The sequence below is a fragment of the Neomonachus schauinslandi genome, chromosome 10 (assembly GCF_002201575.2).
Source record: "Neomonachus schauinslandi chromosome 10, ASM220157v2, whole genome shotgun sequence".
In the NCBI taxonomy this organism is placed as follows: Eukaryota; Metazoa; Chordata; class Mammalia; order Carnivora; family Phocidae; genus Neomonachus; species Neomonachus schauinslandi.
The window spans coordinates 102323229-102340368 of record NC_058412.1 but is presented as its reverse complement, the minus strand read 5'-3'; the positions used below and the strand labels follow the sequence as shown (position 1 = coordinate 102340368).

At 40.1% G+C, this 17140-nt stretch overlaps 1 pseudogene; it reads left to right on the top strand.

Moving 5' to 3' along the window:
• The first annotated feature begins 15801 nt into the window (after positions 1 to 15801).
• Positions 15802 to 16298, top strand: LOC123326021 (annotated as a pseudogene).
• The last annotated feature ends 842 nt before the right edge of the window (positions 16299 to 17140 follow it).

Genomic DNA, 17140 nt, shown 5'->3' with positions numbered 1-17140 from the left:
AAATCCATATCTTTCTCTTCAATTCAGAAGCATTCAGTAGAGTCATCCAGGTGTCCCTCAGGTAGACAAACTGTGTGTGTGTGTGATAAAGAGAGAGAGAGAGAAATGGAGACAGGGAGAGGAGGAGAGTAGTTCTATCAGTTCACTGGAAGCTTCTTTTGAGCCATTGACTGAAAATTTAAGACATTCTGGAAGATTCTTTTTGGAGTCAAAAGGTACTTTAATGACAACTTGAAGGTAATAAATCTGAAAGAAGTAAAAAGCACTTCAAAAAAGGCTAATACTCCACTTAAACTAGTCTTCTCGGTTCTAGTCTTTACTGGTACTAATTTAGCTTGCACAGAGGATCAGATTAATCATCTGAAAGCTTGAAAGCCCTAATAGCACCCATTACCTCACTGAGTTGACAAATTCAAATGCATCAAGGGCAGAGAAAAGAAGAGTAAGTGGATGAAGCTGGATGGTTGTGAGTAATAAGGGGTGGTGGGGTCTGAGGGAAACTGGAAAAATGTGTGTCCCATTGAGAAATACTCAAACTCAGATGTTTTTAAAATAATGGACCTGACCAATAGAACACATTTGGGCTCAATTCTGGCCTCAGGCCATCTGTGTGCCTCTGTGGGCTGGCTCAAGTCCAAACTTATTAATCTGGCATTTCAGATTCTCTATGGCTTAACACAGTGCTGTGAAAAGAGTAAGACTCCTCACATTCATTTTTTTTTAAAAGATTTTATTTATTTATTTGACAGAGACAGAGACAGTGAGAGAGGGAACACAAGCAGGGGGAGTGGGAGAGGGAGAAGCAGGCTTCCCGCTGAGCAAGGAGCCCGATTGCGAGGCTCGATCCCAGGACTCTGGGATCGTGACCTGAGCCGAAGGCAGACGCTTAACGACTGAGCCACCCAGGTGCCCCCTCACATTCATTTTTAATGCAGCAAGATATAGAGGAAAGATTTTTGGGCTTTGGAAGTCTTGGGATTAAATTCTGATTCCACCACTCATGTGGTGTCCCTACAGCCTCAGATGACTCATCTCTTCCTCTCTAAGCCATGTTTGTTTTTCGTATGTACAACATCAGTAGTAATGCCTGTCTTGCCTTGTTCATTTATTTCCTAGGAAAAGAAAATGATATCATTCAGAGCTGTATAACCAATATGGCAGCCACTGGCGCCCTGGAGCTATTGAGTACTTGGCATGAGGCTAGTGCAACCAGAGGAACTGAATTTTTTTAGTTGTATTTAATTTTAATTAATTTAAATGTAAGCATAAATCCTGTTTAATTTAGTTCTTGGTAAACTCTTTTTTTTTTAAAGATTTTATTTATTTATTTGAGACAGAGAGAATGAGAGAGACAGAGAGCACATGAGAGGGGGGAGGGTCAGAGGGAGAAGCAGGCTCCCTGCCGAGCAGGGAGCCCAATGCGGGACTCGATCCCAGGACTCCAGGATCATGACCTGAGCCGAAGGCAGTCGCTTAACCAACTGAGCCACCCAGGTGCCCAGTTCTTGGTAAACTCTTAAGAATGGTTGGAATAACTTGAATTTGTCAATCTACGTTTTTTAGCTGTAAACTTTTATGAAATCTAAACACAGATAAAATATTTCTGATGAAAATTTAGCATCTGAATTGAGATGTCTGCAAATGTAAAATACACACTGGATTTTGAAAACTTGGTATGAAAAAAGAGTGTAAAACATCTTGTTAATGACTTTTGATACTGACTACATGTTAAATAATATTTTGGCGATATTGGTTAAATTAAGTGTATAGTTAAATTAATGTCACTGATTTCTCTTTACATTTTAAACGAAGACGGTACTGGCTATTTTAAAATTGTATATGTGGCTCATGTTTTTCTATGGGGCACTGCTGATCTATCTGATTAAAGCTTTCAATAAACTATGATTTTTTTTTTATCAGCAATAAATACCATACAAGTAGGTTGGAATATTTGTGAGGATAGGGATTATATCTGTCTTGTTCTCCATCATATATCTAGGACCTGGCCTTGTTCCTGGAACAAAGTAGGGGCTTGATAAAGATTCTTTTTTTTTTTTTAATTTTTTTTTTAAAGATTTTACTTATTTATTTTAGAGAGAGAGAATGAGAGACAGAGAGCATGAGAAGGAAGAGGGTCAGAGGGAGAAGCAGACTCCCTGCTGAGCAGGGAGCCCAATGCGGGACTCGATCCCGGGACTCCAGGATCATGACCTGAGCCGAAGGCAGTCGCTTAACCAACTGAACCACCCAGGCGCCCGATAAAGATTCTTTAAACAAATAAATATTTAAATAAGTTTAAATACATATTAATTGAACATTTATTCAAATAGTGTCTTTGTTGCTTTGCCTATAAGATGAGGGAGCTGTAAAATGCTATCTACATTGCTTCCAGCTCTGAAGTACAGTAAGACCTGCCATGATAGGATGCCATACAACACAGTGCAATATGCTTTCACTCTGTGAAGATGGACAGTGTTTTTCACCTGGCTGGCCTGCGGGGATTTTGATATAGTATCTTTACACACTATAGATCAATACAAGAAAGACGAGCAATTCTCCATTAGATGACAAGCTGTAACTCCTATCGCCAGATTCTAATTAGTCAGGAGGAAAGTAGGACTTGTCATATCAGCATCTGTATGTTGGCCTTGGTCACTTTATCTTCATTAATTTTTATTTTCAGTCAAACCCCTGTTTACTAGATAATTCTCACTTCAGTAGGCCTACAGATTGGAGAGTTGTTTTAAGCACGTGAATATTCCACACCTTGAAGTGAGAATTTGCCCCTTGGGAAGTAGCATGCTTTCTTGGAGAATGAATTGTCACCTCACATTTGCCATCTGTGCTCAAGGAAATATGTTTATTTTTAGTGAACAAGGTAAACCCTAGAGGGGATAAGTTATAGATTCCCCTAACCAGTAGGTTCCACTTTGTTTCATTTCATGTGATCGTATAGTATTCTCTTGATAATGAACATATCAGGTTTCTGAGGCCCCTGGAGCTCTTCTTAAAAGGAAAAGTGTGTATGGGTGTAAATGTTATACATAATGTATGCATATGTGTTTCTGTTTCCATGGGAAATGTTATGATTTATTTGCCCTACATAAAATTTAACATTTTAACTCTCACTCCATGGAACTGAAGGTGAGGAACTTTACTGTGAAGTGAATTTCTTCGGAAATGAATGGCAACTTGTCATTTTCCTCTGCTTCTTACTGATGGAAGTTGTGAGGATTCCAGTGTTTTCCCCTGAGAGATTATCTTCCGTTGGCTGCCATCCTAAGTTTTGAGATGTTTATTCTAGAGGCAATTTAAACAAAAGGGAGGAAATGCCCTGGACTAGTGACTGCGTGTAATCATAATGAAAAATGCTTGATATTGAATCAAAGGAGTAGAAGATGGTGTCATGATTTCAGACTCAGACTCTCTCACTTCTGGGGATGGGAATCCTTTGGAGAAACTAGGATAAAAGAAAAGCATGTTGTGGCAAACCTGGCCCATTTGTAGCGTATATATTTTCCTCTTTTTTCATTTTTATGACATCATGACCCTGTGGATGAAGAAGGTTGGTAAGTAGTGTGCTAATGCAATCTAAGGGTTTTGTGTTTTTTTTTCCTACCTTGTGATGGTGTTTAGTGAATTAAGTTTCTGTTTTGTACTTAAATAAAAAAGAAAGCACATGACCACTAGAATAAAAATGGATTCAGGCAGGAATCATCAATGGGTACCAAATCTAGAGGTGGAGGTTCAACGAAGAGCAGGATACTTACATAATTGCAAGGCATCTAAAAGTACAGAAGGGAAATAGTTAACTGTGCAGTGAAGACATGGAACAGTATCTTAGCCAAGTGACAGAAATTAATATCACCACAAACAGGCAAATGAATATCATGGGTTCTGAGATGAGATACTTTTGGAAGAACACATCGTTATGTAGTCTTGCAGCCCCTAATGCAACCCAGGAACCTAATCACAAGGAAATATCAGAGAAACCCAAATTGAGGCTAGTCTATAAAATAAATGAAAAGCTGGGGGATTGCTTCCAGGTTCAAGGAGACTATAGAGACATGACAACTGAGTGCAACTTGTGATCCTGAACTAGATCCTTTATCTGAACCATAACTGTTATAAAGTTCATTGTGGGGCACATGATGAAATGTATATATGGACTATAGATTAGATAACAAAGTATTGCATCAATGTTAAATTTATTGAATTTGAGAACTGTATGGTGATTATGTAAGAGACTCTTCTTAGGAAATAGACATTGAGGTATTGCAGAGTAAGGCATCAAATGTACAGCCTACTGTCACATGGTTCAGAAATACACAGAGTGTGGGCTGGTATTAAACAACATGGAAAAATATTAAAATGTGCTGGTATAAGGGGCATTTCAGATTTGCAGCTTTTCTCTAAACTTGAAATCATTTCAAAATAAAAAGTTTTGAAAACTAGAAGCCAGCCTCCCTACCACACACACAACCTCCCTACCACATGCAGATATACATGAGCCTATTGATGGAAAGCCTTCATGGGAGAAGAATTTAGAATACAAGCAGTTGGAATAGTAGGAGAAGGATATGAGGATGAGCCATGAAAGCACCTTCTCATAAATATTGTTGGAAGCAGTTCTTTTATGATGACAGAACCCAGGAATTCGTGTCCATCAGGATAGTTCCATTGAAGAAATTTCAGATGGCTGCAAAGCTCCTAGCATCCAGGGTGTAGGGTGATGAAGCCCTGGGTTGAGGGTTGATTTATTGGCTGGCTTAACCTGTTTGTTACCAGGAACTTGCGGAGCAGACGCCTGGGTAGAGCTTGTGTGCCCTGCACCATTCCTCCAGAGAGACAGCGTGAGATTAAACCTGGCGAGGGGCACATTCATTGTACTTTAAGTGTTGCATTCCCAAGGGCAGTGGCTTGCCATACGTCTTCTCTAGTGGACTGGCATAACTGCAGCGGGTGAACCCCACAGTTTCCTTTGAAGCATGTGGAGGGAAAGTTGGTTCTTTGTGCAAGCTCTCTCTTCTACTCACAAGATTTCAAGTGTGCAAGCTTGCTTTTTCTGCAGACTTGAGGCTGAAGCAATGCACCCATATACCCTGTGCATAGAGCCTTCTAGGAAGAGTAGGGCTTGCTAACCAGCCCATTAGAGTGAGAGAGAATGAAGCCGTTGTTTAACCAGTCTAGAGAAAAATCTCAGCGGGATCTCCCTTAACAAACACCTGTAATCTGGTGTTATACCAACACACAGTTAACTCTTTATACAGACTTTTGCAGTACTCTAGGAAGCACCCTGTGGGGTTACATAGGAAGGAAAATCCAGCCTTTTATTACTTAATCACATCACTCAATGTTAGAGGTTTTCATTATCTCATAAAATGCTTTCCAGGGGTAGGGAAAGGTGGTTTGGAAGAAATTTTATTGACTTGCCTTGTTTGCAATTTTGTGAGCTTTCAGACAAAAATACTTGTTCCTCTATTTATTTGTTGTTTTTAAAGAACATGACTTTTGCTCAGGATTGGTTCATTTTATTATGTCCTCATGGTGACATGTTTTAAGAATTATTTTCCTTAAGTGTAAATGGCATACAGCACTGTAAGTAATCAATGTGTATTTGATTATAGCAATAATCGTTTCAGAGTGTCATGGATCAAAATCATGGCATATGATGGAGCCAGTTTTGGATCCAGCAAGCTTTCAGAGCTATTTGCTTTAAAAGGAGAATGAGGTCCTAAGACTAAGGTTTCTAGTTTTCAAAGTGCTGTGCACAATTTCATCCTCATGATCTCTTATCAACTCCGAAAGGGGACACTTTTGTTGTCTTTGCTTGGTAACCATTTACAAAGTTTCCATTTTTATTTCAGTGGATAGCATTGTGGTTGTTTTTTTTTTTTTTCACATGATATGAATTATTTTATAGGGGGCTCTCCATTCAAGTTGGGGATCACAAAGCTTTCTTCTTTTTCATTTAGTACCAAGAGAAGAAGTAAAAGAACAAAAGAAAAGGATTTAAAAAAAAAAAAAACAAGAGAATAAGTGACACACCTAGGCACAGCCTGGTGCTTTCCAACAGGGGGTTCATTTTCCACATACATGACTTATTTGGCAGAGTAATATGGGCCCAAGTTTTTGGATTTAAATTGTCTTTAAAAATTCCATGGCTTAGGTGTGGGATTTTTTTTTTTAAGATTTTATTTATTAATTTGAGAGACAATGAGATAGAGAGAGAGCATGAGAGGGGGGAAGGTCAGAGGGAGAAGCAGACTCCCTGCCGAGCAGGGAGCCCGATGCGGGACTCGAGGATCATGACCTGAGCCGAAGGCAGTCGCTTAACCAACTGAGCCACCCAGGGGCCCTGGTGTGGGACTTTTAAGGTGTAATTGTGGTGGAGTCAAAAGCTGTTTGGAAGCCCAGCAATTAAGGCAGATTACTGAAATCTCTTTCCAAACAGAGGGATGTCTCTTTGGGAAGTGGCTGCCTAGAGAGGAAGCAGGAGTTTGCATTTCAGGGTAGGGTAAACTGGGGCAACTATCTTGAGTTCTTGAGATAGGACTACCCTTCAGCTGGTTTTCTTGCCTGGATTGTGACTTTCTTATGAGAGAAGGAAAAAAGATGTCTTGGGCTATCGGTCTTCTTTAGCTGGTGTGATATTTTGAGATGTGTGTGTGTGCGTGCATACTTTGAATTAGAAAATTTCTAATTTTTTTCACTGAGAGTCTGGGTTGCCATGCATGTCTCTAGTGTGGCAGGAACAAGTCTCAACTGAGAGAGTGACAAGTGACAGTAGGCTCTCTCTTTGTGGGCCTTAGCATGGGATCCTTTTCTTCTCAGTCACTGCTCAAAGCACTGACAGAAAAGGAGATAATTTTCCTTTTCTTTTTCCTTCACATTCTGGCATTTGGACAACTTTCCCTTGGGACCAAAAGCATTAATCCTGACCCTGCATTTCCTCAATGTGGCAGATTGACTTTGGTTAAAGAATCCAGTGAAACTCCCCAGTGAACACAAGGTCCACTGACTCTCTTCCTGAAACGCTGACATTCTACATGGCTATTCTGGATGTGGTTCCCCCCCCCCACCCAACCAATTCTTTTAATTGCACTGAGCTCTGGCTCTATTTTAAACTGTGTCCAGCCATTTACCATATTAAGGAAAAAGCAGGTATTTATCCCATCCCATGAGGTGCTGATTGATTGTAAAATGCCCTTGTAAAATCCATTCTTGCTGTTAACCTCATTTGTAAGAAGGAAAAGTATTTGGAATTTGCCAAAATTGCTGAACTCAGTACAGATCAGACACTTCTATGGCCTCGTGTTTGTTGAATTATTAGAAAATCCTGAGCCTGTAAGGACCCCAGGAAGTCTTCTAGTATGTTCTTCTGGCTCCGGGTGAATCGGCCCCTTGAAATGGTCTTGCACGTTCCTGGGCTTTTCCTGTCTCAACATCTCCTTGGAGGGAGATTACAAGATTTCTCTTTGTAACCTAACATGATGCATGTCAACTTATTCACCAAGAATTCATCCTACGAGCTAAGCTGACATCTTTCTGGAATGAGTTGAAGCCAATTTTTGGTTCTTTTCTTCTTGGGGATAGAGAACTGTGATGGAGGAACCGTCTGTATATCATTCAACCACCCTGAGGAGCCAATCTCAGTTCCTTTAGCCTCTGCTCTTTCCTAAATCTATGGTCGCTTTACTTTTTGTCCTAAGTAATATATTTTTTCAGTATCTGTGACTCGTTTTGTTTTTATATACAAAATTTTGTGCTGCTCGGGTTTCCACTGTTCCCTTCTTTATCCACGTGACAGCTGTGCCAAGAACATACACATTTTCCTGTGGCAGCATAGCTCTGGTGACAGAGATGGCCAGGAGAAACACAGACCAAGAAAACAGAGAAAAGATCAGCATATTAAGCTGTGTGCAACATAGATCAGACTAAAAAGTAAGTAGTCAATAAACAAATTCTGCATAAATAAAATTTCACTCATAGGTCATTTTCCTGGGCACTGACAGCAACTTTATTAATAGTAAATGATGCTCTTATGGGGATGTTTTGAAATGTAGATGCCATCCTTTTTCTTTTATGTCCTGAGAATAACAGAATCCATTATTTTGGAGATTTTTTACATTAATTAAACCACTGTCTTGGGATAGAGAATTCACAATTTGGTTGATCTCCCAACTACTGGCATTACCTAGGAGCTATTGTGTTCCCCAAAGTAACACTGATAAGAAGAGACTACTCCCAGAATGCCATGGGCTTTTTCAGTTAAAACTAGGATGGGTGTAACTTCTTTACTTCCTGAAGCTGTATCAGTTACAAATATGTGGAAACAGAGCAGATTAAGCTATTATGGAGTCATTTCTTCTGAATAATTCATATTATTTTTCCTGTGTAGAACTGTTCATTCTCCCCTTCCTCCCAGATATGAACTAAATATTGAAGGTTCATTACATTTCTAAATATCAGAATTCTAACCATGATATTAGGTTTGGGAGCAGGCTGAGTTTTGTGTCCCAATGAACAGGATGTAATAAAAACTCCATAAAGAGCTAACTCTTTGCCACATGCTTTGAACATTATGCAACACTTGAGGGAAAATAACTTACAGTCTTAGCTTAATTATGCATGGCTCTGAAATAAATCAAGATCATCTCTCCAAATCATGTTTTAGTAAACATCGTCCTACTCTCAACACCCATTTTAAATCAATGAAATTTTAGGTTTCATCATCTTAGTGATAAGTTGCTTTTCTTCTGGAAGCTTTGCCAGCAAACTGACTCTGCATGAGTTGGTTTTCCATTGCCCTTGTTGAACACAGAGCTATCTTGCTCAGTAGGAAATGAACACAGGACTCCCTATGGCCAAGGATCTGATGTTGTACAAGGCTTTCTGGTGCAGGGAATCCCTTGACTGTTTAAATGTGCCCAACTATTTGACTTGTCAGTCTCTTGTGTCAAGTAACTCATTCAGAATCCTGCGTAGTTTTCCTGTCATTTTCCTGGAAATGGCATAAGGTTTTGTGTGTTCTCATCTGTGTCAATAAAAACTTGAATCTAGGCATAGAACAGATGGAATCCTATTTAAATGCCCACCACTTCATACTCATGTTCTCCCTTCCAGTGGATATCACAATCCCTAGCTTTTCATGGCAAAGTATTTATAACCCCAACCCTCTCTTCTTTCCTTTCTACCTCTTCTGCCCTTTGAAGGACAATCTGAGAGACTGATAATTTTTCAGAGTGCCTTGCTACAGTCTGTGTGCCTCATTAGGTAGGGCTGGGAGGGCAGATTTTAATTATTCAAGTATTTGTTGGGTGTCTACTGGATGTTAACCACTGAGGTCAACTGAGGTTGAACTGTGCATTCCTCACCTCCAGAATGGCAGCATAGGGGATGAGCCAAAGCAATGGTGTTCTGATATTGCTGGTGCACAAAAGTTATTAGAAATGGCTTCACAATGGCATGAGAATGGAGCATATGGAACCTGGCTAGTGGTGTCCCTTTGATACCAAATAAAGAGAGTGGACAAAATTGTGTCCTTCAATTAAGAGTGACAGTTATCCAAGGGAGCTCTTTCAAGTCTCTCTTTGAGCAGTTGTTCACCTGGTTGAACAGGCTTCTTAGTGTAGACAAAGTCAAACCATTCAAGAAGACAACGGGCTATTGCTGAGGTGGTGGGACAGATGGGGTATAGGAACTCTTTTTACTTATTTTGCCTCAAAATGCTAAAGTCCTGTAAGAAGAAATAACAACGCTCATGGGGTATTTGCTATGTGGCAGGATTTATTTTCAGCCTTTTATATACATCTAATTTAAACTTCACAGAAACCTCTCAGGTGGGCACTATTATTATTTTTCAGGCAGGTAAATGGATACACAAGGAGCATGAGTACCTTGCCTAAATTCATGTAGTTAGCAAAAGATGAAGGCAGGCAGTCAGGTTCCAGAAGCTGAGAGCCTGTAACCAGAAAATAGGGTTCCTTTGGATCAGGTTTCCAATGCTGCAAACTGGGAGAAAGAAGCACACATCTTAAAAGTTAGTTTCAGAGAATTTGGGTCATTTTGTTTGTTTGTACATAGGAACCAGTCATATGGTATGGGGGAAGGGCACATGGTCATATTTGGTGAACAAATACATTTCCTAGAAATTAGTTCAGAGTTTGGAAACTTTTCTGCCTATGAAGCTCCTGTAGGAGCTTCTAGAAAAGAGCTTTTCTCTTCTAGAAAAATTTGCTCTCTGGATTTTGCAAAGCAGAGCCCTGGAGCTCCCCTGGGAGAGTGGGAAGAAGTTTCCTCTTAAGCTGATTGAGTGAAAGCCCCAGCAAAGTGACATTTTATAGAAGAGGCCCCATCAAAGCCAGTAAAGCTGAGCATAATTCCTTAAATGTATCTTTATGTAAACAGGGAGGACTCAACAAGATTTTAAAATAACACAGTTGAGTAAGTGAAACAACTGAAGATATGCATCTCATTCAAATCGAATTCACCAACTGCAACAATATTATCTCATTAGGGAGATTTTATGTCACATGTTCAAAGCTGGCTTTAAGTCCTTAAGAGGTATCAAAGTAATCAAAGTGTTTTCTTTGCTCTTAGGCATCTTGTGAAAGAATCATAAATGGTTGAGATGTTTATGTTGATCAGAAACCACAGTTGAGAAGTGAAAGGAAAGGGTGTTTCTGAGCATAAAGCTAGGAGGGAGGAGACTCTGTCCATTATTTTAGCTTCTGTCTTAGAACTGTTACGCTCTGTCTGCCCTGGATCCCTGACTCCAGGTTGCTGGAGGCTCTCTGGAGAGGAATATGTCTTTAATGTGAGAAGAATCAGAATTGAGAAAGGGATTCCCAAATTTGATTGACTATCATAATCACCTGGAATGCTTTTTTAAGGTACAGATTTCCAGGATCCTCCCCCTGGATGTTCTGACCCAGCAGGTCCAGATTGGAAATCAGGAACATGATTTTTTACAAATCTCTCTCGATGGGCATCTATGATCAACCAGGACTAGGAGCCACAATCTAGTGTATACATTTTACAAATGAGTAGACTGCGGCGTGGTTAGGATAATTAATGTACTCAATTCCTCTTCTAGAGATGGAGCTGAGACTGGAATTTCTTTCCTTTCTTCCCTCCTTCTCTAGATTCAGTGCTTTTTTCAAGTCTCTGAGTACATATGCATTGGACAGCTAGGGATGTGTGTGTGTGTGAGTGTGTGTGTGTGTGTGATATGCAGTCACATAGGGATGAGGACTTATCCCTTGAAGATACTAAATATCAGGCTATTAATAATAATACTATTATTTTGAAATGGAATCATATGAGTAAAAATCTTTGACGGTTGGAATTAAAATGTAAATTTTGTGAAAATAGAATTCTTTAGTACACAATCTCCTAGGAGAAGTAAAAAGCACCACAAGGAAATAAGAGACACTTTCCAAAGAGTTATTCATTAAATGTTAAACTTACTTTGTCCAAGGCTTCCAATTATGTGGAAGAACCATGCCTTATATCCTGGAAAAGACAGACGAGTAGTGAAGAATTGTCCTATTAACGGCATCTCCCTTCCCCAATCTATTGTCTTCCCAAAATCCCACTTGGATTTTGAGCTCCTGAGGTCAGGGACTATATCTTATTCCTACTTATATCCTGATAATAATGATTATTTATTGAGCACTTATTTCATTTGCAAAACAGTCCTATGACATAGGTACCGTTATAACCCCATATCACACATGAGGAAATAGATAGGCAAACACCATCTGGTTTGTTTAGTGAGTACAGAGGAAGTACTCTCTCTGGCCTAGAGTAGACAAGGAAGGGATTCAGGATGAGATGGGGCTTTAGTCAAGGCTTGGAGGATGGGTACACACCAGGTGAAGAATGGGCAGGGGAGGAATGATCTCTGGCTGAAGAAAGGTATGCCAACATGTTTGAGAAGGTGGGAAGGAATCAAGGTAGGCATGCTTGAGGGTCAAGTTCAGGATGGTTTCCTCAGAGCAGGCTTGGGCAGAGAGGCAGTGGGAACTGTGGTTGGAAAGGCAATTTGGGGTGGACCTATGGATGGCCTTGAAATCTAGATAAAGAAGCTTGGCTTTGGTTTTGTCCACATTGAGGAGCTCTCCAAAGCTTTTGAGCAGGGGAACGACATGCTGGAAAAATGCTATTCTAGGACAATATGAGTGAGGGGAGGTCTGAGGCACCAGAGCTTCAAGTCCCTGTTCAAAGAAATAGGGACATTTGGAGGAAGCACCAGTTACAGAGGAGAGGAATAGACGAGTTCATCTTTGTTTTGATTGGGTTGGGATGCCCAAGCCACGTGGCCATCTCTAGCAGGCAGTTGGAGCTCTGGGGCTGGAAATAAAGATATGGAATGTGGATTTTTGAAGTTGGTAGTAAATAAATCTCTGAGTAGAAGAATGAGGAGCAGGAGGAACAGAGGGTCTGGGACCAAAACTTGTGTACCTGACATATTTGGGGATCAGGAAGATAAACCAGAGAAGCAAATAGTTAAGTGGAGTCTGGCATGTAATGAGCTTTTTCATTTCATTAAAAAATAACCCCATGTATATGAATAACTGTTTAATGTGTTCATCTCTTATGTGTGTGTTTATCCAGTGAGATTTTTTTTCCCTAACTGCCTGCAAGACATTCTCACCAAACTATTTGCCCTCTGGAAATCTTGCCAGAACCTCAAACGTAATATTTCCCCAACTGAACGTGGCTTCTCATTTTCCAAACTTGTCTTGTGTTCTGTGTTCTTTATTTCTAGTGATGGCTTCCCATCTTCTAGACTCAAAACTCTTGACTTCCCTGTGTATTCCACTTGCTTCCAAGGCCCAGAATGTTGACCTCTTTGTGCTCCTTAAGTGTCCAGCCTCCTCTCCCACACCACTGTGCTTGACTTCAGGTCCCCAGGTCCTTTACCTGGGGATGTTTAACAACCTCTTAATTCATCCTTCCAAGTTTACACTCTCCTCCCTGTAATCCACCATACACACTGCTACCACCAGATTCATCTTTTGGCATCTGATCTTCTGACTCACCAGACCCTCTTAAAAACCTTGCACAGCTTCAATTTGCTGACAGCAGTGGTTTCATATGTGGTCCCCAAATGAAATCTTATCCAGAAACTCCAGTATGTCAACTAGATAAAAGCAGGCTGTTCTGGTCACACAGGAGAGTATCCTGGATCATTGCCCATTCTGTCTTCACAACACCCAGAACTCAGCAGAAGAGAATTTGAATAAGTGCCAACTTCCTGAGCCTCATCGTCATGGCCCTTTGAAATTTCCTCTCAACTTTTTCCATCTTATTTCCCATTAGTGCTAACTATGTCTCCTACAGTTGAGTCTGAGGGAACTGTTATTTCCATACACTCCCATTCTGTGTCCTTTACTCATCTGAATAAAATTCTCTTCTGTTTAGAGTGCCTTCCCTTTGTCTCCATTCGTCCAATTCCTACCTTCGAAGACCCACCTCAAAAGCTCCCTCAGTGGAGAGTTCCTCCCTAATCCATCCCCCTTACTTCTTTTTTTTAAAATTTTATTTTATTATGTTATGTTAATCACCATACATTACATCATTAGTTTTTGATGTAGTGTTCCATAATTCATTGTTTGCGTATAACATCCACTGCTCCATTCAATACATGCCCTCTTTAATACCCATCACCGGGTTGACCCATCCCCCCACCCCCCTCCCCTCTAGAACCCTCAGTTTGTTTCTCAGAGTCCATAGTCTCTCATGGTTCGTCTCCCCCTCCGATTCCCCCCCCTTCATTTTTCCCTTCCTACTATCTTCTTTTTTTTTTTTAACATATAATTTATTATTTGTTTCAGAGGTACAGGTCTGTGATTCAACTGTCTTACACAATTCACAGCATTCACCATAGCACATACCCTCTCCTATGTCTATCACCCCGCCACCCCATCCCTCCCACCCCCCACCATTCCAGCAACCCTCAGTTTGTTTCCTGAGATTAAGAATTCCTCATATCAATGAGATGATATGATACATGTCTTTCTCTGATTGACTTATGCTAAGCGAAATAAGTCATCCCCCTTACTTCTAAGTAATTTCTTTTCTCCTTAATCGATTATTGTCCATTATCTGGGTCTCTCTTAGGCACACATCACTTTGTTTTTTATTAGAATAACTTAGTGTCTGTTTTCTCTCTCCTTGTAGTCTCCGAAGTCCTGAAATTGGGATAATAGATTGATTTGCCCCCTTATTCTTCCTTGGGGGCTGGGACACACCTTGAGCTTGTGATTTACAGTTATTTGCTGAATGAATATCTGCTTTGTGAGCAACTTGAAGGGAGGGAGGAAGGCTTCATCGTTATCATGCATTTCTCATGATGCACAGTGCAGTGCTGGGCTTAGTGCAGACCTTGTATTGAATCTATAAAACTGGCAGGCATTTTGTTTTACTTTGGAACTATAATATATATTCTTATCTTTTCAGATACTTTTTGCAAGCCATGATGGGAGACCCCATGGAGAGCCACAGAAGGACAGTTTTTTCATCCAGCATGGAGGTGAGGGGAACAGTATTAATGTTGCCATTTTGTTCATGGTACTCACAGGCTGAAAAAGGTAAGATGCCTTTCAGAGAATTAGGGGCAGAATCTTAAAATGCCTTTCTTTGTTATGCCTCTTCTATCCTAGGTCATCTTTCCAGTAAGTATTTCCTGGCATGTTACCTTTGAGGTCATTTATTGCATGTCACTGTCTTTAGGGCAGACCTTCTGAAGAGGTCTGGAAAGAATCTAAACTAATGGTTTGGAACTTTTATAGTTATGCATCTCTAGCTAGGTGTATAAGTGGTTTGAGTTGAAAGAGCCTGGAGTTCTGTGGCAGTAAGCTTCTGGTAAGGGCAGTGGGAAGTCTGAAGGAATAAATTAAAGTACCAGATGCCCTTTATACTGCTCAACTTCTCAGCATGAGTCAGTCCCAACTTCCCAGCTTGGGTCACAAGTTTATCTTCTCTAAGGGCTGTGAAAGCAGCCACAGTGGCAGGGGATGATGGATGGAGTTGTTCTGAGAAAGGGTGTGCATGGAAGTTCTGTTGGGATCTTACAATTCCCCAGGAAGTTTCAAGAATTTCTTAAAGTCTAAATTAAATAAATGAAGAAAAAGGGGGGGTTCACACAATCCATTAGACTAAACTGTATACATTTCAGTACATATAGGAAAAGTTTGATTGTGAGAGTGAAATAATAAGAGGAAAGGTTTTGTGACTGCTACTTCTGAAAATTAAAAAGAAAGTATTATAATTAATTATTTAATTTAAGTGTTTAATTAAATGCAAGTTACAGTTCCTCATTTATATATCTTTCTTTTAATGGCTTAAATCTCTTAAAGCACACAGGCTTAGACATATGCCTGTTCTCAACTGTTCCTCATCTCTCTTTAAGTTGGAGTTGCCCCGAGTTTTCCATTGATAAGAAAATCAGGTGTTTTTCAATAATAACTCATTATCTCTTGAAAATGAAAATAATGTGTATATTTCCTGAACGAATGATTGGACATTTTAGTGTCATTTCTTTGGTTACAATATTCATAGTAATCATGTATTAAATGCCTGGCCCATTCATAGACATTAATCATCTGAGAATGCTTAAAAAGACCCAGGAAATAAAATAACAATCTTGATTTGAGGTGGAATTCAAGGATCTCTTAACACATAGAAGTTATGCACTTTAGCTTCTTTTGGCTTTTGACTCGGTGAAGGTGAAGGTGCAATAGACTTCAGTCATCCCAAATTCAGGTTCACTGGACACCAGCCACCTCCACCATGCCGCCTAAGTTTGACCCCAACGAGATCAAAGTCATGTACCTGAGGTGCACCAGTGGGGAAGTCAGAGCCACTTCTGTTTTGGCCCCAAAGATCGGCCCCCTGAGTCTGTCTCCAAACAAGGTGGTGATGACATCACCAAGGCAGCCAGTGATTGGAAGGCTGTGAGGATTCCAGTGAAGCTGACTACTCAGAACAGACAGGCCCAGATTGAAGTGGTACCTTCTGCCTTTGCCCTGATTATCAAAACCCTCAAGGAACTGCCAACAGACAGAAAGTAGCAGAAAGACATTAAGCACAGTGGAAATTTCACTTTTGCTGAGATTGCCAACATTGACCAACAGTTGTGGCACCAGTCTTTAGCCGGAGAACTCTCTGGAACCATTAAAGAGATCCTGGGGACTGCCCAATCTGTAGGCTGCAATGTTGATTACCACCACCCTCATGACATCATAGATGACATCAATAATGGTACAGTGGAGTGCCCAGCCAGTTAAGAACTACAAAAGAAAATATTTCAATAAAGAATCATTTGACAACCAAAAAAAAAAAAAAAAAAGGACGCATTTCACATAGAATGAAATTACAGTATTTATCTTAAGCACTGAATATGCAATATAAAACAGGACTTAAGGACACTGTTTTAGAATTTTATTGCTTGGTTTAAATTCCAGCTTCCCCACTAATATAGCTATGTTAGCTTCTCTGTACCTGAATTTCTTCATCTGAAAATGGTAGTAAGTATAGAACTTGTCCATATCAGTCCTCTTTTACTATAATAATGGTGTGTAACAAATAGCTGTCCCCAAATCTCAGTGGCTTATAACCATAAATATTTTTTCTCCTCCAGGGGTTTGTAAATCAACTGTGCAACTCTGTTCTAGCTGACAGTTGGGTTCAGATTGCCTCCACAGGTGCCAGGCTGAAAGAGAAGTGGTTCTCTAAGTGGGATGTCAGGAACACAAGAGAATGAGCCAAACCATTTAGCAATTTCAGTCAGACCCTCTGCTTGCATACATTCACATTTCAGTTGTCAAACAAGTCATATGGCCAAGTTCAACACTGAGGGGGTGGATAATTATACTTTTCCCATGGAAAGAGGAAGGCAGAGTGAGTAGTTGTTGAACAATAATTCCTACCTCACTACCTTAGGGTTGTTGTGAGTGATGACTGATATAATATTGTATAGCTCTTAGCACATTTACTTGTTACACAGTAAAAGATCAATATGTGTTCTTTATTATTATTTCTTATAAAAATGGTGTCATAAATTTAAAGAGAGCAGAGAACAAAGGAACTTCTGGAAACTCATGTAGACCTTACTGAGATTCATGTTCCA